This window comes from Euwallacea fornicatus, chromosome 20 (assembly GCF_040115645.1).
Source record: "Euwallacea fornicatus isolate EFF26 chromosome 20, ASM4011564v1, whole genome shotgun sequence".
NCBI classification, from domain to species: Eukaryota; Metazoa; Arthropoda; class Insecta; order Coleoptera; family Curculionidae; genus Euwallacea; species Euwallacea fornicatus.
The window spans coordinates 2,552,610-2,574,570 of NC_089560.1; the positions used below are offsets into that span (position 1 = coordinate 2,552,610).

General features: G+C 39.3%; 1 protein-coding gene and 2 long non-coding RNA genes across 31 annotated transcripts in view; 1 reads left to right on the forward strand and 2 right to left on the reverse strand.

Moving 5' to 3' along the window:
* The window catches only part of LOC136345541 (uncharacterized), a 117,463-nt gene that overhangs the window by 63,729 nt on the left and 31,773 nt on the right, over window positions 1-21,961 (forward strand). The window lies entirely within an intron of this gene.
* The window catches only part of LOC136345514 (collagen alpha chain CG42342-like), a 148,315-nt gene that overhangs the window by 62,488 nt on the left and 63,866 nt on the right, over window positions 1-21,961 (reverse strand). The gene's annotated exons all lie outside the window — the stretch shown is intronic.
* The window catches only part of LOC136345542 (uncharacterized), a 37,451-nt gene continuing 19,717 nt past the window's right edge, over window positions 4,228-21,961 (reverse strand). The window contains exons 3-4 of the long non-coding RNA XR_010733159.1: window positions 4,505-4,680; window positions 4,228-4,422 (exon numbers count right to left, since the gene is read on the reverse strand). This is a non-coding gene — a long non-coding RNA (uncharacterized lncRNA). The remainder of the gene's footprint in view (window positions 4,423-4,504; window positions 4,681-21,961) is intronic.

Here is a 21,961-nt window from a genome sequence, read left to right on the forward strand (position 1 = left end):
TTAGTTTTCGGCGCGTAAATACGAATCACACGGAATAAGGCTGAATTCGGTCCGCTTCGGAATAACAAATGAGGAAAGGTTCCAAGTGGTATATAACTTGATATTAATTTTATTTTTTTGTTTTCACCGCTATCAAATATCCATATTTCCAATATGTAAAAAAATTTAAATTGAAATTCAGCGTAGGCAAGAGGAAGATCTCCAGCATTAGCATGAAACGAAATGAAATTATCATTTACCGAATCAACGTCCCATATTTCCAATAAGTGGAAATAATATAATCGAAATATACGGGGTGTTCCAAAAAGGTTGCGTACAACTTGAGGAGGTTGTAGAGGGCAATGAGATGAACAATTTTTGCGTAGAAACGCCCATTCAAAAGTCTTTTTGGCTCCGGAGCTCTTTTTGCTCGAAAAACTTCAATATTTAACTTAAGCGAAGAGAATAAAAATAAACACTTTTTTGCCTCCTTCTAGAAGTTTATCAAATACGTTTCTAAAATCGATGTTGTTGAATGTTGATTTTAATCAGCAAATTAAGTACTTCACGTTCGGTTCTTTTACAACAGCAGACAAAAGGTCAGAGTATTAAACATTGCCGTGAAATTGTTGTACAGAGTGTTGATTTTCAGGGAAAAATTCTGCTTTTTAATATTAAAAAGAAAATGCTTGGGGTGACTTCCTCTTAGGGTCTTATATTCGGGGGAACACAGTACCCCTAGGCGGACGAGCTCCCTCTCGATGCTCTACACGCCGAACGAGAAAAATTCCGGTTTATATTTGATTTACCCTCGTAAACTAGATGGGAACTATTTCCTTATTTTGATCCAAACAATGTAAGTTTAGGTTGTGGAGCGGGCAGGTAGGGAATACGCTCTATATCTAAATTGTGTCTAAACTTATCTACGAAGGTCATTCAATAGGTAACGAAGCAACTTAATATAGCTCCGACACTATTCAATCAATACGAAATTTTGTTACATTTCTCCCATCGTTTCTCTAATTTTTTCATGTCCCTGGCGTAAAATCCTTCTGCTTGCTGTCGCAGCCACATTTGCACCAGAATCTTGACTTCTTCGTTGGAGCCGCGTTCTTTCCCACGTACAGCCTCCTCGAAGCGACCAAACATATAAAAGTCTGAAGGGGCAAGATCTGGGCTGTAAGGAGGGTACAAAAGGACCCCTCGGCCCAGTTTTTGAATGCATTCTCCTCCAGTCATCTGTGTCGAATGCGGCCTTGCAGTATCGCGAAGCAAGTTAGTGCGAATGGCAGGCTTTAATTTGTTTTTCAACATATCAGTGTAATATCGGTCGTTGATAGCTGATTGTTCTTCGAGAAAATCGCATGAATTGGGTCGCGTGAGTCCCAGAAAAGTGTAAGCATCACTTTACCCGCTAGTGGCGGCCCCTTGAGTGTTTTCCGCGATGGAAAACTTGTGTGTTTCCACTCGAGGCCTTGTTTCTTGGCCTCCGGTTCTTGTTGGTTTGTCCGGACATTATGGCAGGTTGCAATTCTTTCAAAACGAGCTTCGTTCTCTGTCGAACATCGGAGTTTCAACTGCTCACCGATTCGAAGCCTCGTTTCTTTGTGGAGGGTATCCGCAAGTTGTCTCGGCATCCATCCACCACAAGTTTTCTTGTGATATAGTTATTCTGAATGATGTTATGGGCAGCTCCAACGCCACCAGACACTCCTTCGGCAAACATTTCAAGAGTGATTCGCCTGCCTTCACGGTTTACCACGTCAATTCGAGGTTCAAGGGAGGCGCAGTTCCAATTTCGATCAGTCGTCCGCTTCGCTGCTCATCAACGACACTTTCGCGGCCATTTTTAAACTGGTCAGCCCACTTGTAGACGTTCGAACGGTCTCAACAATTGTTCCCATACACTTTTAACATTCTCACACGAATTTCACTACCTTTCTGCAACTAAAAATCTCATAACCGCACGTTGTTCTTACGTGAGGCAGTTCTCAATCGGCCTTAATACCTTGAACTGACCGATTTGCAGATTACGTTCACAAAATTTTATCGATCCGCTGATCAGAAGCAGAGATGACCATTGTTCGAATTAATTTTCAATCGTAACCATGAACATTATTCACTTCCACGAATACTGAATAAAAGAATTATTCGTCGCTTAATTGTGATCAATGAGGAATGATTATTCGCACTTCTCATTCATGAATAATCTCTGTGAGTAAAATGCGCTCCTCTCTAATCAGAAGTCATCATACGGATGCCAACTTAGAGTCCGAAAACTTTTGCATGGATTCATGAGGCCGCCTTCCAGCTCTATCGATTTGTCTCGATACTTAATGAATGATGAGTAACTTTGCCGAGACTCTGGAAAATAGCCCCGCCTATTACTTTCTAGCACCATCGTATCTTAGCCGAGAAATCCACATACTTGCAGGATTAATTCACCTCTGTGAAAAGTGAACCGAATGCGGATCCGACTTATCTCTTGACAAGCACTAGACACGCAATCTTGAAACATCTGCGCATTGAACTGAGACAAGATAATTGAAAATATACAAAAATATTTCCATATGTTAATAACCACGTACGCCAAAGGGGATTCATAAATACCACCCGTCAGAGCAACAATGATGCATAAATACTTCGAAATGGCTTGTCTCCGTTGTTTACGTTTACAGTGCTCTAAATGGTTGTAATAAATTCGTTTTTAAGGTGGTTTTAGTTGTATTTTACCTAAAAATGTGGAGGAAATAAACTTAAGAGAGGACGGGTCATCAGTCAATTTAGGCAGCCAGGATGCTCGTTTCGAGAAAGCGCCTATTCACGCACCCATGGCTGAAAAAACTAACATACAAAGAGATATTATCTACACAAAGGTTAAATTATTTTTTGACCTTTTTGTCAGCTAGCAATCTTTCATATCTATTCATCATCATTGTGTACTAATGAATTACAATTCGTGACGCATCGGAATATCATACAATATGATTATCGGACAAATTATCATTCGTCCGAAAAATGCTGCAAGAGGAATGCCGTCGGACCATAATTATTCGATTTTTTTCCATGGCATTATTAAGGCGACTATGTAGAGCAATCAAACGTAATTCGCCTACTTTTTGCTCTGCATTTATTAAAGGAATATTCAAACTGAATTATGCTAAACAAATAGCCTCTAGTATCTACACTATCTGTTTACAAATGTAGTCTAGTCACTAATTTATTTATTAACCGAAAGCTAAACTGTTCCGATATACAAGCACCCGTATAACTGGAATGCAAATGGTCTCGCAGTGGCGGACTTTAAAAACGGGGAGAAAAAGGGAAAAAGGATTTAATGGCAGTCCCCTGAAAGTCACGATTTGTTATCGTGGATATAATTGCACCTGGATTGCTTCCAATTACATGTAAAACGAGGCGCATTTATTTGATTGTTAAATTATGGCCAACAGGGCCGTAGGGCGGGTAATAACGTCACACCTTTTAATTATCTTCGAATTGGAATACTTATCTTAATTTTATTAGGACAAAAAGTCCCTAATCGACCATTTAATGATGGGACTCGGAAATTGTTTTGATATTCAGTTATCACAGAATGAAGCGTTTTCATTCGAGCTAGAATTAGATTTAATTAATTTTACTGCCAGTGTGGCACTTGATTGATTTTCAATTAACTGCCAGCGTTAGATCGAGTAGGTGGAATTCCACGTTACCCTTTTTCCTGTGAGAAGGAAAGCGAACCAATCGGACAGTTTGCCTCTACTGTAATGAGGTATTTTTCCAACTTTCCTGCTAGTAAAACTGTGACGAACATTTACAAATTTTGCCTTTTCCAAAAAGAACTAGAAAGTAGCCTTTTAACGAGTGAGGAAAAAGTTTAAAACGTAGTTATTTTAGGCATCATTCAAAGGAAGATTTTTCTCTTCAACGCGAACTACAGTGAAAGTCGAATATAACGACGACGAGGGGACCGAGGAAAAAGGGTCGTTACGTCCGGTCGTCGTTGCATCAAGACTTGTGTCTTTTTTTAATGATTAAAGAAATATGAAAAAAACACACAAATTTATTTAAAAAACTAAAAACTACAATAGACGAAAATAATAAAACGTAAACATTTTGACGAAACTTCTAGCTTATTTATATTTCCGTGCGTATGTTAAAAACGCATCATTTATTCACATATTCCGTAATTTTCGTGAGCTTTTTGCAACGTAAATTAAAATAAATCAATTAATTTTTTTTTCTCTATTTAACTGATTTCATTCAGGGTTTTCCCAGCTTGCAGGGCTTTCACAATTGACAGTGGCGTCAAATCTTCACCACTCTCAGATCCACCTTTATCAGTTTCACCTTGGCCTTCTTGAATGGCGAGCACTTCGTTTGATGAAGCACCGTTTGCTTCCAAGCGAAGGTCGACATTTACAAAATCAGTCCCTGATTCACCTGAAAACGTGAGTTTTCTTTTATCACAGCAAAAGGCACATCACCTTCTTTTTTGAAATCATCGTTCTGCTTGCCACCTCACCTAAGGGAAGTCCGTCCTCCTCCTCAAAGTCTTCAGGTGCTGACGCTGGTTCCTAACCAGCGCGTTGAAAAAAAATTCGTGATTGTTGGGGATGATGCCCTGCTCCGTGCAAAAGATTAACTCCATGCTCTTCGTTTCACTGGCCGTTTGCAACAGTATTAATTAGCTGAAGCCTCCTAAAATGAAATTTCATTGATCTTGTGACACCATGGTCAACCGGCTGTGGAACCGACGTGTCATTTGGTGGGAAATATTTCCTGTTAATGTTCTCTAAATTTGACATTTTTGGGCGCGCTGAAGAATCGCGCATCAAGAGTGAATTTTGCTTTCTTTTACTCATTGAGCTAGTTTGGTAAAATGCTCATAAACAGGACTGACGTCGTCCGGGTTTCTCCTTCAGACACGTAGGACACAGGTGACGACTTAATATTCTTGAAGCAGCGAGGGTCTTCCGATTTTAGAATAACAATCAACTTACGTTTTTTTAATCCTGTCATGTTAGTAGCAGCGAAAAGAGTAACTTTTTCCCTCCTTTGTAAGATATTTTGGGGATGAATGACTCCGAATAATCGGGATAAAAGAATATTAACGAACAGCTAATTACACCAACAACCAACAAAGGGCGTTGTGCATGGATAAACGGCTGCACCTATTGAAAAAGGTCTTTTTTTTCCAATACGCATAGCCGCTTATTTATAAAAACTGGCCCAAATTGAACTTTTGCTTCTGGATCGGAAACAAAAAACGAAAAAAAAAACAAAGAAAAAATGAACCGCTATTAGATCTGCCTCTAAAAAGACATCGAAAGCGGTTCATTCATTTTTCACAATGTCCTGTGGGTACCGAAATTTTCTATATGAACACCGCCCACGGGAGGTCATGGAGTAATTAGTGCCTTTCATTAATAGTGCATTATACACCAAAGTTGTGAAGCTCATCATTATCATTGTAACGTCAAGTTTAAATAACTAAACGCGCAGCGCCCAGGGCTTTAATAAGACATGAGGGTCATAAACATTTCATAACCCCGGTGTACATACCGGGTGTCCGTTTTCGGAGCTCCGGCATGAGGATCTCGTTAATTATAAAACTTGCGAGATAATATTAGGACAAAGCCGGATAAATAAATGCTCACATTGAATTCATTTTTAGATCGAGAACGTACAACGGCCACAATCAGTAGTTCTCGTGATATTTAAGAAAATCAAAATTTTCAAAAAACGGAGACGTTTACGGAAGAATTCGTTTTGTTCCTTAATCTTAAAGCGGCATTACGTTACGCGGCTTTCTCCTGATTTAACAGATCTCCTATCTGACTTGATAAAATTATATCAAACCCACCTGAATTACGAGTAAATTAAATCGGGATTGAAAAAACCCACAAGACGTCTTGAATCATAGTCTACGTAACATCAGCAATGATGTTTAATGCGAGAATTACTTCCGAGGCATAGGTAAATAATGAATCGTTTTATACATCGCGGCTGGAATAGATTAAGCAGTTTTTCAATTAGGTGTTTTACAGAATGAAAAACGGTATAGTGGTCGGGTTAGTTCAGGTTCGCAATTATTCAGTGCTTCATTGTTAAGATGCGAAACTTCATAATGAAAGGGTGTGTAAACGTCTTGTTTTGGTGCAAATTATTACCGATGCGGGTTGGGCTAATTTTCACGTTGAATATAATTGCTACATGTCTTCAGCGGTATTCAGACGTGCGTAAGAGTGCCTGAGCGCGGGCACAAGTACTGTTCTCCCCCTCGTCCCGTGCGTTTCCGACGTCCCTCAGCCCTTGAGTCAGCTCCTTTCGCGGAAGCAAAAATTCTTAAGAGTAATTTCCAAACTCGATCCAGACTGTAAATTTGACGTGAATCAAGTGTAACATTTTTACGACTTCCCCATTAAACCTGTTCGGATTTAAAAATAGAGATATATCCCCTCGCAGCCACTCAAGCCACCTAGATCATAAAGTGGGGCTCGGGGCAATAAAGCGGGCGTTAAAATTCGGTTTAATTTCACACCTGATTTAATGCCGCTCTGGAGACTGCCCCCCATAAATAACGTTATTTCGACAGACGATTCAATTTTACTCAAGTGTTACCACATTTACGAGCAAATAAAATAAACAACACCTCGGGGCTGATTGCCCCGTTACGTTCTAAAATGGGAGTTTAGATGAGGATGTGAAATGCATTTCTATTGTTATTAGTATTAGTCTCGAAACTTTCGGCAGTATATAAGCCACGTCCGACATATTATTGCACCCTAATTTCATAAACGTTGAAAGGAAGCTCTTTCAGCGGCAATAGAGTCATTTTCCTGGTAACTACGACGTCATGAAAATGGTTTTCCGTTTTGAACATTTCCCCGTACAATTAGCAGCGCCTCTGAATCGCTAAGAGCCTGTTAGATTGGCTTAATTGCCTGAATAAATGGCGAATATAATGAGCAGGATCGAGCCGATATTTAGCCGGGGAATGATTTTTCGTCGCCTCTGATCAATTTGGGTTTTCGTCCGCATTGAACGTGAATTTTCGCGGGGCCAAGGGCGAAAATATGTGTCGCTAAAAACCTTAAGAACAAATTCCCCATCGGCCTCGTTTAAGAAGATTTACCGAACGTGTTCCGCTTCACGACCTCTCGGAAACTAGCTAGTTCACCAATAAATTGAATGTGACTTTCACGTCTTTTCACGCCTCATCCAATATGATTTAGCACGAGACACAATAACGAGCGTTCTTTGAGACCGCAACATTTATCTCTCCCTAATAAGACACAGTCGAATTACATTCCAAATCCTAAACAAAGTATGAACATCTTTTGAACACTTGCTCTTGAACTCCACCGACACGAAAGCCATCCCAACGAGCATGCTTTAATTTGGAGCTTTGTCATTAAAACTGATGGACCCTTTGGCCGAAGGAATTACTGATGGCGGGGGAGTGAACGCTTAAGGAAAAACATTTAAACAAAAACTTTGGGCCTCGGCTTGAACAAACAATAGTGATTTAATATAAAAGTTGTTAAAGTGGGGACGCAAAAAGTCGGACAATCGCTGAAGTCAGCGAACAAACACGACGGGTAACAGATGTTACCAAAAGGAAAAACCAACCAATACCCTACATTAACACATAAATTAGATTTAAGTGTTTCACAAAGCTCAACCGGCTGACTGCAGGGAATGGGCACAAATTCACTTGATTTGGCTCGTTCAATGACGAGATTTAAAAGTTACAATGTGGCCCATAAAATTGGCAACTTTTGCGATATCCATGGCATTGGTCTTTTAGGTAAAGTTGCCAGTGCTTGGCTGTATCGATCCCAGTCCATTAAGAAGTAAATTATTGGTCCTCCCGGTAGAGCTATGGAAGGAAATTTTCCATGACGCTTAGCCGTTCAACGGTAAGTTCGTCGGAAGTTCGGCGATTTGGCCCAAATCAGATGTAGGGTGTTGTTCAAGTACGTAGCCACACTTCAAGCGGCGATTTTTTAAGTGATCCTCAGACCGAATCTTTATATAAACATTGGTTTGGTAATGCTTAGTTTTTAAGATACAGGGTGTCAAACTTGTTTTTACATGGATAGATATTCAAAAAAACTCCTAAATACGCAACAGGAAAACGCAAACTAATGTGACGCAGAAACTTGCCGGCAGCTTTGAATGAAGTACAAAGAAATCTTTCAAGCTAGAAATCGTCTCCTTTTGCCAGTGACGTGCGCGGGGGTAACGTCGGAAATCTAAGAAATATCAAACAAGAAAAACGCTTCGCTGAAATTGCCCTTGCACAAATGGCACGCACTTTCCTTTTAGTCGAAAACATTTGACGATAATGCCAAAATTTCAATAAAACCGGCCAAAGGATTGCAGCGGACGTCTTGTAACGTTAACATGAGATAATAAAAATATTGAGTGAATTGAAACGCAAAATTCGAACTATACGGCCAAGCGAAACTCGCGATAATGTAAACAGCTATTGGCGACACACAAAATAAAGTCAATAATAATAGGAAAAGCAAAAAATTCGCGTTCATTTAAAAAATTTCATATCCCCGTTGATTATGAATGTTCAAAAACTGCCTGGAAAACTAGCAGTATATTCCCGAAATGGGTCCACAAAAGCTTTTCCCCCGAGGTATCACCATTAATTTAGAATCACAAACGTTCTACATGTGGAATTTGCAGACGAGAAAATTTCTGAAAAAAACAGAAGCTTCGAATAAGTGCGTTGTTACTATCAGATAATGCTCCAAGTCATCCTCCGGAGCAACAGCTCAGGAGCGGGGATGGGTCAATTTTTTTCACGTACGTATCGCCCAACGTAACTCCATCAATTCGACCCATGAACCAGGACGTAATAAGACTCGCCAAACCATACTACCGAAAATTTCTATTTTCGCCTGTCGTATCAAAGAATCCGGAAAACGCATCTGAGGCTTTGAAACAGGTAACATTACGAGAAGCTCTTTTAAATTTGCATATGGCCTGCAAAGCAGTTAATGCGCAAACTATTCAAAAACGTTGAAACAATCTCTTTTCTATTAACACTATGATGACGTTCCTTTAGGCCGAAGTAGGAAATAATTGCGATCCAATGCTGATGGTCTCATCAGTGCGTCTTCGGATGTTTCTGGTTTATTGAAGATGGTGAATCCCAACATCGTTCCACTCCAGCTGATGTCAATTCATGGAGCGAAGACAACCAAACGAGTGATGTTAATAAGGAGGAAAATGTGGACAGTGAGGACGATGAGGATGTTCACATTTAGGTTAGAAGTGTAGTGCCCGAGGCGCAAGTTACGCACCATCTTTAGATGGTTAAAACTTGTTTGCGGATTGGGCTGAAAGGAAAGAGGCACCATGCATGGATGTTTTACGAATCAAAATTTTAGATCGTTTATCTTTTAATTAAAAAATACTGATCACTATTAGAATATTTGTTTCGTAACGTTACTACCATCGCCTATCACGTACACCAACCTAACTTGGCACTATCAGAAACGTGTCTTTAACAAATTCCTTATTATTTAGTAAACCGCGTTCGCTAATGTTAACATTTCGCTAATCTAAACCACCCTTTGTTTGAATTAGTTTACACTATCGAGCGCCTGCTATTTTAAAAATTTTGCGAAAAAAGGCGGTTTAAAAGCAGAAATTTGACACCCTGTATCTGGACAACGAAGCTTTACCGGCCCCATGTTTACGTACATTATCAAAATCTTTTCGTCTTAGAATCGCTGAAAGAATCGTCCCTGGAAGTTTAGCCGCGTGCTTCAACACCACCCTGTATAATAATCGAACATTCATTATGATATTGGTTTCGCTTAATTAAAGGAGCGGTTAACTTTAACGAGCAGCAAATGTCATTTGTCATAGTTATAACTTAAACTAATCCGACGTAATTTAATTTGATTGAGCCTGGATACTGGATATTTAGGCAGTAATTTTTATCGAGCAATACCCAAACATAATAATTTGTGGTAAGCTATAGATAAGGCCGCGGGTGTGACCTTGTAAGAAGCTTATGGTAGCTCGTAAGAACCTTCTTTTGAAGAGAAAAACCATGAACGCACAATTCAGTGCATAGAAGTGGAGAATATGGTTATTCACACCCTCGTATTGCTTCTTCATCTGACAAAAAATTAGCTGCACTTTGCTCATGCGGAAAGATTTTTGTTAATCTGCACCTATCTGAAACACCATCCAGGACACCTCTAGATCCAGGGACCAATTGGGGATTAATCAGTTTAGTCCCAATAATTGTACAATATTTGCGGCTCAATTGTAAAATTATCGTACCTATAATTAAACTGAATGGGTCCTGGGACTATCTACGTTATCTTATGGTTATCTAATTTCCATCCCATTTTCTGCCTCATCACATATATTATCGTGTGCAAAGACGCCTGGCGTCATGGACTGGTGGAGTTCATATGGACTCCGCAAGAAGAGACAACATAAAACCTCCCTTAACCATTGAAAAATCATTCTTATTCATAATTGTCTGTGAGCAGTTGTGCTGTATATTACTTTTTTTTATGCAATAAAAGAGTTATTAAAAACTCATTGTGCCGAATAAAATAACGTAAGTCGTGCTTCTTCTGGCCTTTTATAGAACTCTTCGTCACTTGAGGTCTCAGGAGAGTGCTAATAAGCCGACCAAGTAATACATTGTTGATAGTCCTGAACGACTTAGACCGTTCTTGGTCATCGATTAAGGGATGATTTAGAGCAAAAATTTGAGAGGATAAATAGGTATTATACATTTTTAAAACTTTGAACGATGATTTAGCTTCATTTTTAGTTTTAAGTTTTGGTTATAAATCAGTTAAAAGATTTTCCGGATTCGCCAGTTTAAGTTGGATCAACAAGTTTTTAGTTTATATCCAGAATGACTGGCAGAAGTTCAAGAAATCGAATCTTGATTCAGGTTAGTTTCTTTTTCTCTTTTCACTTCGTCTGCAAAGGGCCACATTAGCACAGCCGAAAACAAATTTCTTCCAACGGAAACCGAGATTCATCCCGCGTTGCCTCAGAAATTGCGCCCTTGGTCAGTTTCGCTGCGGGACATCCCAAAATTTTCCGCATGAGGAGTTTGGCACTTTATCAATGCCTTTGACCCGGAATGGTCGAGAAATGCAGGAAGTGCGTTCAAGCGACTTCGAAACCCAAAAAAATCCCCTCCATGCCAGCAGCCTGGACGCCCTATATAATATCCATACAAACCGAACCAAATAGGTCTCTAGGTAAGTTGCCTTTGCCGATGGCTGCATCCGTTACGGCGAGATGCTCAGTCTCCCGCCATGGCTGAAACCGTGGTGAAACACTTTGGTTTTGACCATTTTGAAGCTCCATCAGACACCATCGAATTAGAGGATGGGGACTCGGGTCGATTCAGTCGAACTCGCTCGCAGATATTCGCATCTGGCAATTCATATTGATTTGGACATGTGTGGGTGCCAGCTCTCTACAAAACGGCGCAGAGGCGGGTTCGTACAGGTGAATCAACCACCGGTGCAAAACTTCATCGAATTGAGAGTTCGCGCAGAGGACGGTCAGGCGTTCCGAGTTCCGCGCACCGAATTCCGAGTTCCAAGTTCTATGTTCCGGGTTCCAAGTTCCGATTTCTGAGTTCCGCGTTCTAAGTTCCGAGTTCCAAGTTCCGATTTCTGAGTTCCGAGTTCCAAGTTCCGATTTCTGAGTTCCGAGTTCCAAGTTCCGATTTCTGAGTTTCGCGTTGTGAGTTCCAAGTTCCAATTTCTGAGTTCCGAGTTCCAAGTTCCGATTTCTGAGTTTCGCGTTCTGAGTTCCAAGGTCCAATTTCTGAGTTTCGCGTTCTGAGTTCCAAGTTCCAATTTCTGAGTTCCGAGTTCCAAGTTATGATTTCGGAGTTCCGCGTTCTAGGTTCCGAGTTCCAAGTCCCGCGTTCTGAGTTCCGCGTTCCAAGTTCCGATTTCTGAGTTCCGCGTTCTAAGTTTCGCGTTCTGAGTTCTGCGGTCTGAGTTCCGCATTCCGAGTTCCAAGTCCTGCTTTTTTTGTCATGGATGGGCCTCTTAGTAACAACACACACTAGTCTGACTACCGGCAGTGTGTTGCTACCGGGAAGGCCATCCATGCCGAAAAACGCACAACTCGGAACGCCCGACCGGCCTCTGTCTGCGCGGGCTCTAAAAGTCTCCATTTGGGCCAGTCGGGCAGCGGGAGTCTTGTAGCTTATTACCAAACAAACCCCGCCTGTAATTTTCTTTACAGGCGGACCTAAACAAATTTCGCAGGCAGTTTCCAAATATTTACCCTCCTCACCGTTTTTAAATGAAAAAGCTCAAATCTCTCCAAATCGTTCTGCTCTGCATGCCCCTGTTCAATTATTCTAGCATGGGGTCTATGGGTGCTTTTGTATGCCAAAAGACGACAGCACCTCTGCAACCGCTTCTTGAGTCGCAGTTGCTTTTCGAACGCGGTGTTTATTTGATTTCCTCGGGTAAACACCGCTTATTCGGCTTGCTTGAGCAAATAGGGATCGTCTGCCTAGATGTCACGCCATACAAATATTTACCCCGGCCTGACTGCGTGGAATTTAATCGAAATTCCAAATGGAGATTTTTGCAGAACCTCCTCGAGTAATACGGTACTTTGACGCGGCACTCACTGTATTTGCCTTTGATTATAGTCGAGATATAATCAAAGTATGTTTACAAACAGTATCTCTGAGGATAGCAAAAATCGTCTGCCTAAGCGAGAAAGGATTTATTGGAACGTTTCCATCACATTATCAGCTTTAAGTGCGGATTAATTCCTTAAGTTGACAGATTTTATCGTCGCATATGTCCCAACTGCAATTTGCACCGTGCAACTCTAAATTTCCACAAAAAGATGATACGCGCAATGTCTAAACAGATTAACAAAGCGAATTAGATGACGAAACTAAATACCTATTTACTGTCTAGACGGTCATTAAGAAGGCACCTGAAAATAAAAGGCAGGCGAAGTGTAATTAGAAAGGACAGTTAAGTTTTCCATTTGGTTATTTTTTGATCTCATTTAAGGATGCGATAATTTTAACTCGAAGTCTGCCCATTATATTGGCGCTTTAATCGCTCAGTTTAATGAAGTTTGTATTCGGCAACTCCCGGGAAATGTTCTATGCTCATTTCAAATTTTCACGAAACTGGAGGTTTAAGGAAGAAGGAATTCGAGAACTTCCTGTTTTAGTTTCGGAGGAGCAAACTGTCGAACGATAAAGTCTCTCCCGCTTGTTCGCAAAGGAAAATAGTTCCGACTGGATCGGGACATTGTCAATTTAGTTTTTTTTAATGGGTTCCTTGAGAAAGTAGTTATTCACTTTAAAAGACTTTTTTCATTTGCACGAAGTTCCAAACTTTAGAAGTAATTTTCAATATTCTGTTATGACACCCCCCCCCGGGGGGGGGGGGGGATTCTACGGGGTGCAATGTATCACCACGGCGATACTTCAGGGCACGACAGTCTGCTGCAAAATAACAAAAAAAAAATGCTGATAGACCTGTGGTCAAAAACGTACCATTCTCGACAGTTTGACATTTCTTCCATATTTTGGGCTTTCCCCGCGTGTGCGTTGCGTTCAGTTTTGAAAATTTCAAACACCGTTTACTTTAAGATCCCCTACAATAAAATGTCAATGTCAACGACGAGTACATATATACAAGGTGTCACGTTGTTTTGGCTCATGTACCATTTTATGCTTTATGTCTTGTTTGGAACACTCTGCAGGAATTCTGACACCAAACTTAAATTCCTTCTTCAATCCTTTAGCATTTTCGTCTGTTACAGTATTTTCGCATCTTTCACCGTTTTCATAGAATTTGCAAAAATTTCTATCGATGCGAATTGAGAAAATTCAGCTCATACAGGGTCGTTCACCCAATCCGTTAATTAAAAATTTACCAAGATCTAAAAGTGGTACGAATTCGGAAATTTGTGGTTAACTTCGATATGTACTATTTAAAAAATATATTTCAACATCCTATCACTTCCGGTTTAACCGGAAACAGTTGTCGATCTGCTTATTTCAAACGGAACTCCCAGTATATTATCTTATTTTCAAATTCTACATAATTTTTGAGACACATTTTCTGTAGAATTGCCTATACTTAGCTCTTACCGCTTTCGAGATATTTTACCTTGAACTAAAAACGTGCCTGTATGGTGACCAATTTTAAAACTACATATCTGTCCAGTTACAGGGTGTACCAAGTTTGCCTGCTAACATTCGTACTTTTGAAGTTGCACAAGTCTTTTTTTTTAATAGCATACCCAATAACTTTAAGCAGTATCAAGCAGAGAATGGTTGTCTCTACCGAGTTGTATCAGTTGTTACCCATACCTATACCAAACCATTTTCAAAATAATAAAGTTTAACGTGAAACCCATAGTACATATTGATTCTTTTTGCGGTTTGTCCTGTACATTACGGTCTATAATCCAAAATGCCATGACTGAACTTCAGCCGTTATGACAATTTTGGTTGAATTTTTCAAAATAAATTTTAAAAATTAGGAAAACGTAAAATATAAAAAACAATGTGAAGCTCCACTACTTTGTATACCGAAAATTGTGTTTTTTTGCCAATGGGTCTATTAACGTTGTTTTATAATTTTGCCGAGAACTATTGCCCCCTGAAATACCTCCATGATGATATGTGACACCTTGTATATCAACGTTGATGCTGAGTTCTTGGATCTGAAGAAGTATTCGTCCTTAATCGCTGGATATGCCAATCTAAAAGAGATTTTTTAAATTTCATTTTGGGTGCGGGGTATATGCTTTTAGAAGTAGTCTAGTCTCAATGTGTGTTTGCGGCTTTTGCAAACCAGGTTTTCTAACTGGAATTTAACAGTTTCAGAATCGGTTGGTCCATTTCGTAACTTGACGAAATTAATTACGTGCAAAACCACTTCTTAAAAAAACATGCTACAAAAGGATAATGACCGAGATTTGCAAATAAAATCGATAACCTCCGAAAAGCGAACCCTCAATAAAATGACTTTCATCATTTCTTAATAGAGGATAAATCTCTGAAACAGGGTGATCAAGGAGTGACTTTGTCTATAGGAAATCCTCAGTGATCGGTCTAGTGACCATATGTGCTTCATCGAAAAGAGTTTTACTCATCGGAAAATTCTATTAATAAAATAGTAGAAACGGAGGAGTTTATTAACTTTTTATTCAAAGTAAAGTATCGTTTAAACCTTCATTTTTATTCAGTTTCGCCCACAGACACCGATCCGATCAGGGGGATAGAAAAGTTGGGACAGAAGAGGAGAAACGTCACAAAACGTGCAACAAAAATATACACAAAGTTTCAAAGTCCATCCCTCAAGGGGATTTCGAGGATGATCATCTTGACCGCCCTTTGTGAGAAGATTTCTAACATGTTTATCAAATACTCTTCTCAAAAGATCTAACCAGCAATTGGTAAAATAAATCTTAGCTTTCGGAGTAAGACTGATTCTCCTTGAAACCCGGAATGTGCAAACAAACGTTTATTCTAGAGAGGTTTCCAATCGGTTATTAATTAACTCAAGATTATTTTGGTTTTCATCGGATTCGTTCCAAGCACTCTCTCTTGATGCTTGATGTGCCTGAAGCGAGCTCATGCGTTCTTCTAGTTCTAACGCTGACGATAGATGAGTTTCGGTGTACTTAATCCATAAGCACATATTAGTTTGTACATTGTGCCAGTTCGGGTTGTTGAAGCCTTAAAATTCCCTTGAAGTTTTCTCTCTTTGAGCCATGCTGCGTGCATTATTATTTTTTTGACTATCCTGGAATTCCTGTTTTCGAATGGATGAGTGATTCCATGTGTCGGTAAGAGATTATTATTCACGATGTTATAGAAGAGGCTGCACCGAAAATCAGCTGATTTATGTACTCTTCAAACCACCAGCTGTAAGTATGTTTGAAAGTAGTTTTGTTGAATAGGTATGTTTAAGCAGCTCTTGTGGGACTTAGTTGAAGAGGTGTGTTGAGAAACCATAAAATCCTCCCTACTATCGAGTGAGTTTTTTTTTTGTTCGCCTCCATCCTCTGCAGCTCGATTAACATACACGTACTGGGTGTCCCAAACGCAATGAGCCAAAGGGCAACGGCAGCGTCCTGCCATCAAAATATTTAGATTCAGCGCAATTGTTGCATACCGAAAGTTAGCATCAGCCAAGATACAAGGTGTTAAAGTTTAAATTGGTTTTTTGATTTTATTTTATATGTTTCCCCGTGTAGTCACGGAATTGAAATTTGGTATACGGGGGTTTTCGGCCGTGGCACACAATCTAGCGTTGGCGGTTTTATTGCAGCTGATAGGTGGCGCCACTGGAAACCGTCTTGGCTAGCTAAAAGGGCTTTACTTTGTTTCTACGCATCTCTTGCAGCCCTATTAATAAATAAATATTATTATGTTTAATATATCGGACAAAAAAGGTGTACCTGCGCTAGTAGCATCAAGACTTGGCCATTCGTGGAGATATTTATGTTGTTAACAACATGTAAAACACAAAAAATATCAGTTTCAAGTAATTTAAAATGAAAAATTCGTAGCGACTTTGACGAGTTACGACTCTGTCACCGACGCGTCGGTATTCGGTTTAAGGATGGCGCTCATGCAAACGAAACAAACGCGTACCGACTTCGTTTAACTTCGCCAGCTTTCGGCTCTATTCGAAAATACACAGGGTGTGTAAAATTCAACTTGAGACCTTGCAATATCTCGAATAATAAGCGCTCAACGGAAAAAATGTCTATTATGAAAGATTAATTATACCACGGACGAAATACATTGATCCTAACATTAGTCCCCCTCTACTCTTCCTTGCGGGTGGAGAAAGGGGGGGGCCTTTTGACTTATTAAATGGCAACAAATACGTAGAATTTATCTTGAACATTTTTTTCGATTCGTGATAGATGGCGCTATAATCGGCGAATATTAATTTTGCTTTCGCTTATCAGAACGTTTGATGAAATCTCCTTTTAAAAAAACTTTATTCTCACGTGTTGTTTGGGGGTAAATAAAAATAACATATTTATGATTGTTTAAGTTTTTTGTTTAAACGTATAAAAAAAAAACGAAGAAATGCTTATGCCGAAATCCCAGAAGAAACACTTCTCAGTTGTGTTCAGTCGTTTGAAATGCGACCTAATAAGTGCATTGACGTTGAAGGCCATCATTTTCAGCATTTACTTTAAAAACTAACGGCAAAAATCTCAAAAACAAACATGAAGATAAATCATAAGCGAAAGGAACATTAAATTTCGTTGATCACGGCGCCATCTATCATGTGTCGGAAAAAATGTTCAAGACGAATTTACTGTATTTTTGCCGTAAAATACGAATCTGCAATAAACAGTGGAGGATGCCGATTAAGAATTCAAAATTACCTCCCCCCCCCCCACAAGGAGGAGCAGAAGGGTACTCATTTTAGCGTAAATGCATTTTTTTCGTAGAGCTCTTAATATTCGAGATATTGCGACACCTCAAGTTAAATGTTACACTCTGTATATGCCAATATTCATAAGGGATTAAGCTAGCAAATAACCGAACCACCATGAAGGTGTGAGGCTGCTAACAGGTATACTTTTTTTATCTAAAATATTAAGTAGAATAATATGTTTTATTAATAGGGCTGCTGGAGCTGCATAGAAGAAAAACTAGAGCCCTTTTAAATGGCCAAGACGGTTTCAATTGATGTGCCCTATTGGTTACAATAAAATCGGGAGCTTTAGCTTGTATGCCACGTCTGAAAACCTCCGGACACCACATTTCAGCACCATAAGCCAAAAGACTGTGAATTTATGAAATAAAATTTAAACTTTGATAGCCTGCATCCTTGTTACTATAAACTTTCGGAACGCAACATTTGCGTTGGATCTTAACATGTTTATGACAGAAGTCTGCTGTTACCTTTTGTTCTATTAATTTTTGGGTCACCCTATGTATTTTTCGTAAGTGTTTTGAGTTGATGTGATTATTACGCAGATCGCAAAGTTTAATTAAAAGATCCGTGAGACTGAAAATATCCCCATGGGCGATGAATAAACCTAGTAATAATAATAATAGAGAATTTTAAGCTCCTTTGCTCAAAAACTAGTGCTCAATTCCTAATTGTCGGCAATGGCCTGTTTCCCGCTTGATTGTTTATCCATGAAAATGATAGAAACCACTTCACGTAAAGAAAATATTTGTGGAAAAAAACGAAGTTAATGCAGCCAATATCCGGAGCCTCAGCACTCCAAATATACAAACCGTTAGCGATATTTCACACTCAGTTTACATTATCATACTTGCACCTCATAAAACAAGAGGACGTAAACAAACAGGCTGATTTCTTCGGAATCGAAAAGGCTTCTTATCCACCATAGTTTCGGATACATAAACTATTAAGATCCCCGAAATATGGGCTCTAAGTTTAATGCCATTAACATAAACCGTTCTTCGTATAAATTCCAATATGTCGGGATAAATTCGGTCCTATCTCTCTTAAGAACGGCGGCTTGTTTATTTATGAATTGGAAATGTTATGAACACATTTTATGCTATAAAATATACTACTGTAAGAACAGTACACCTAAAGTTAATGCTTTTGAGTAGTATTAAACAAACATATGAGGGGAACGTGCCTGGAATATCAACTGAGCGTAATTCACTGAAAAAACAATATATAGAAAGTTCTTAATTGACGATAATAGATGTCTTGGAAGTGTTAACGGTGAATTGCTTACTTTATTCATAACGCCTAAAACTAACACGTAAATAGTATTTTTCTTTCCTAGAAATGAATCAGGTTTTATTGATAAAATGAAAACAGCCGTGGATACAAGAAACGTGGTTTTTTCAGTTTTTTAACGTATGAATGTGAGGAGCTTTGGTTACACTAACCGAGGGCTTTACCCGTTTCAAGTTACAGGCCTTAGCGGTAGTCACGCAAGCAGATACTGGCGGTTCAGTCGATTATGTTGTCATGTACAGTGGCAGGTTTTTCCGAAACAATTAATAATTTCATTAATATTTAAGTTAAGACAAAAAGACGTTATTTTATACCGGAATGAAGAAAATTGGATTTTCTTTCATCCTGCGTCACGAAAATCCATACCATCCCATTTGAAAAACTCAAAGCAACTAATGTTGAAAAGGTGAAAATTGAAGTTGCTATTGCGAATACCCTGCATGTATTTTTGACTGAATGAGCATTCGTGCCTGCTAAAGTGGTTTTGTATGAGAATCCATCCTAAAATTATCGAACTTAAGCTAGCTGCTATACCAATTTTTTTATGAGACACTGCAAAAGTCTAAAATGCCTTTCCAAAACGTCATAGCTTGGATTACTACATCCCAGAATTAAAAAATTCCAGCAATTAACACAGGGTCAAGTGGTGACATCATTGCATGCAAAAAAAGTAGGTAGTCCCATTAAAAAAAAAAGACACTCTATGACGTCCAGTTTTTTTGGGACACCCTGTCGGATTGCGGCAAATTTTTTAATTTATCTTTGTAAGCCTTATATACATTCCCATAATTGATTTTGTTATGAAATCACGAATAAAGGCACAAGAGTCCGGGTGGCTGTCAAATGGACACCCTGTATACGTATAACATATTTATTTGCACACTTGTGCAATTGTTGAGGTCTGCACCTTTTCCTGGCAAAAATCCATGGATGTTTACGATTTACTGGTCAACGGATTTGCATTTACTGTAAAGCGTAGAAGAATTTCGATTTTGCAATGCCCGTTCGATTTAGCACTTCCGGTGCTTCTGTATCATTTGTATTATTGTATCATTCGTGTTAAAATAAAGAAATTAAAAATTAATAGAGTTTTTGCTCCCTCGTTCCATTTTCTGGCACAGATCTACACACATGACTTCAAGTTCGGAGTCAACGGTTTTGGTGATACTACGAGGCACAGTGAATGATCGATTTTGAGTTTTTTGCCTTTTTCCCCGCGATAGTTCCACTGTATTTGTTTTTTGAATTTTTTTCCCACACAAATTTAAGTCAACTCACAGGTTCGTTTACATCAAGGATTTCTCTAACATAAAGCCCCACTCTTTATATTGTTCCATGCACAGTTCAATGTTAGCTAGAGAGACGAATTGACAATTCTATTGATATGTTAGTAATGAGGTGCTGGAATAGCAGTTAAAAGATGCACCGGGACAGTTCTTAGATAAAAGACCGGGACTGCCGTTCAACAATTCTCTCAAGCGCGTCCAAAAGGGGACAAATCGTAAAATGTGCATTTTAAGTTAAGGCCGTAAACCACTTGAGAGAGAGAATTGCTGCAAATTGTGTTTTTTTCCGAAAATTAACTCTAGGGACCAAGTTAAGTCTAAGTTAAGTTATAACATGTAATACTAAGCTAAGGTCAATATACACGTTTTGCGACTCGCCGCCCTTTGCAAGCTAAATACCGTTACCAGAAGAGGTTGCATATCCTGCAGCTTCATCACTGCTACTTCCTCCGATGGTTTTTGCCATTCTTTTTGTTCCACTGTTCACATATGGGACTTCCCTCCTAGGAGGTAAGTTCCTCGCGTATCGTCTTACACACGAGCTTGATTGCTCTTGTCGAAACGCTCTGGGCACAGGCATAATCAAGATCAAGAACGTGTGTAGCTAAGTAAGAGTAAGAGGCCTTGTCCATCATCTTTTTCTGTAGGCATTCGACATGCTGCCAGAATCAAATTATTGTCACACCATTGTGACCTCTGGATCTTCCTTATACTTTTTTTTTTCTTGGAGAAGAACGAACTATGGGCAGTCGTCGCTCGTGTAGGATGGGCGGGCTTCCTAAGGGTTTTCTTCGTATGCAAATTTTGTTCGCGTATTCTAAGTAACACTCTCGTAATTTTCAGTTTTACTCTATCGGCAAGATAAATAACTTCAGGCATGCGCGCAGGCCAAGATTTTCTATCAGCTCTATTATGTTTTGTAACAGGATGGTGCTGTGAGGAATTTTACGGTGACCTCCTACTGTTTTGTGACTCATAGCTATACGAAGCTCTTCGCCTCCACAACTAGCTGCCAAATTTAAATAAATGCCTACTCGAATAACGACATAATTTACAAGCTATAACATTAGAACAGCTTGTATATAAAGTAAAGCATAGTGGCGCCTGAGAAATTTATGACCCATATAATAAACATATATTTCCATGTTGCCTACCAAAAAAACTGCGAATAGTGTAACGCCATGTAAATAAATAAAATTTAGAGGTCTGTGTGGGCCGCGATTCTTGTGTCTTTAGAACTGGTCGATGCTATTAGCATAACATGGTTCAGAGCATCCATATCTGGGAAATAATCTGTTTTCTTCCTTGTTTGTGCCTCTTCACAAAAATGATTTGATTTTATTTATTAGACTGCCCGAGTAGATTTGTTTGCGCGATATACTTTGAGATTTACCTTTTACGTTAACATCAGACATCTAACTTGCATCTCACGACATTGTGGTTATTACCACTGACAATAGCTCAACCTGAAAAGCACTTAACATCCAAATGGTCTCTTAGCTTTTTGTACCTATTTAGGCATAAGCACCCCAATGCGGCACGCATGGGATGGTTCAAGAGTCTTGACAACTTTCAAGGGCCCTTCAATTCCAACTCGTGTGTTGACTCCTCCAGTAACGTTTTTCACGATGGGACCGAAACCATTTCCTACTCGCTGCCAAGTCGTAAAGGTTAAAGGTGAATTCTTATTTTTGGCCCATTATAAGTGCCAAGATGAAAGTATGTAGCGCCAGATAATATTTACTTTTAGTCCCTGAAAACGTTCAACGAACTCGACGTCATTTGAATAAAATCGGCACTCAGGCCGGCAAAAATGTTAATTAAGTTTGGAAGTTCTTAATTAAAAAGTCGGTAATGCCTAAAACAGAATAAGCTAAACCGATGTTTTAATATTCAAGATTCTTCACAAAGAGTGAAAAT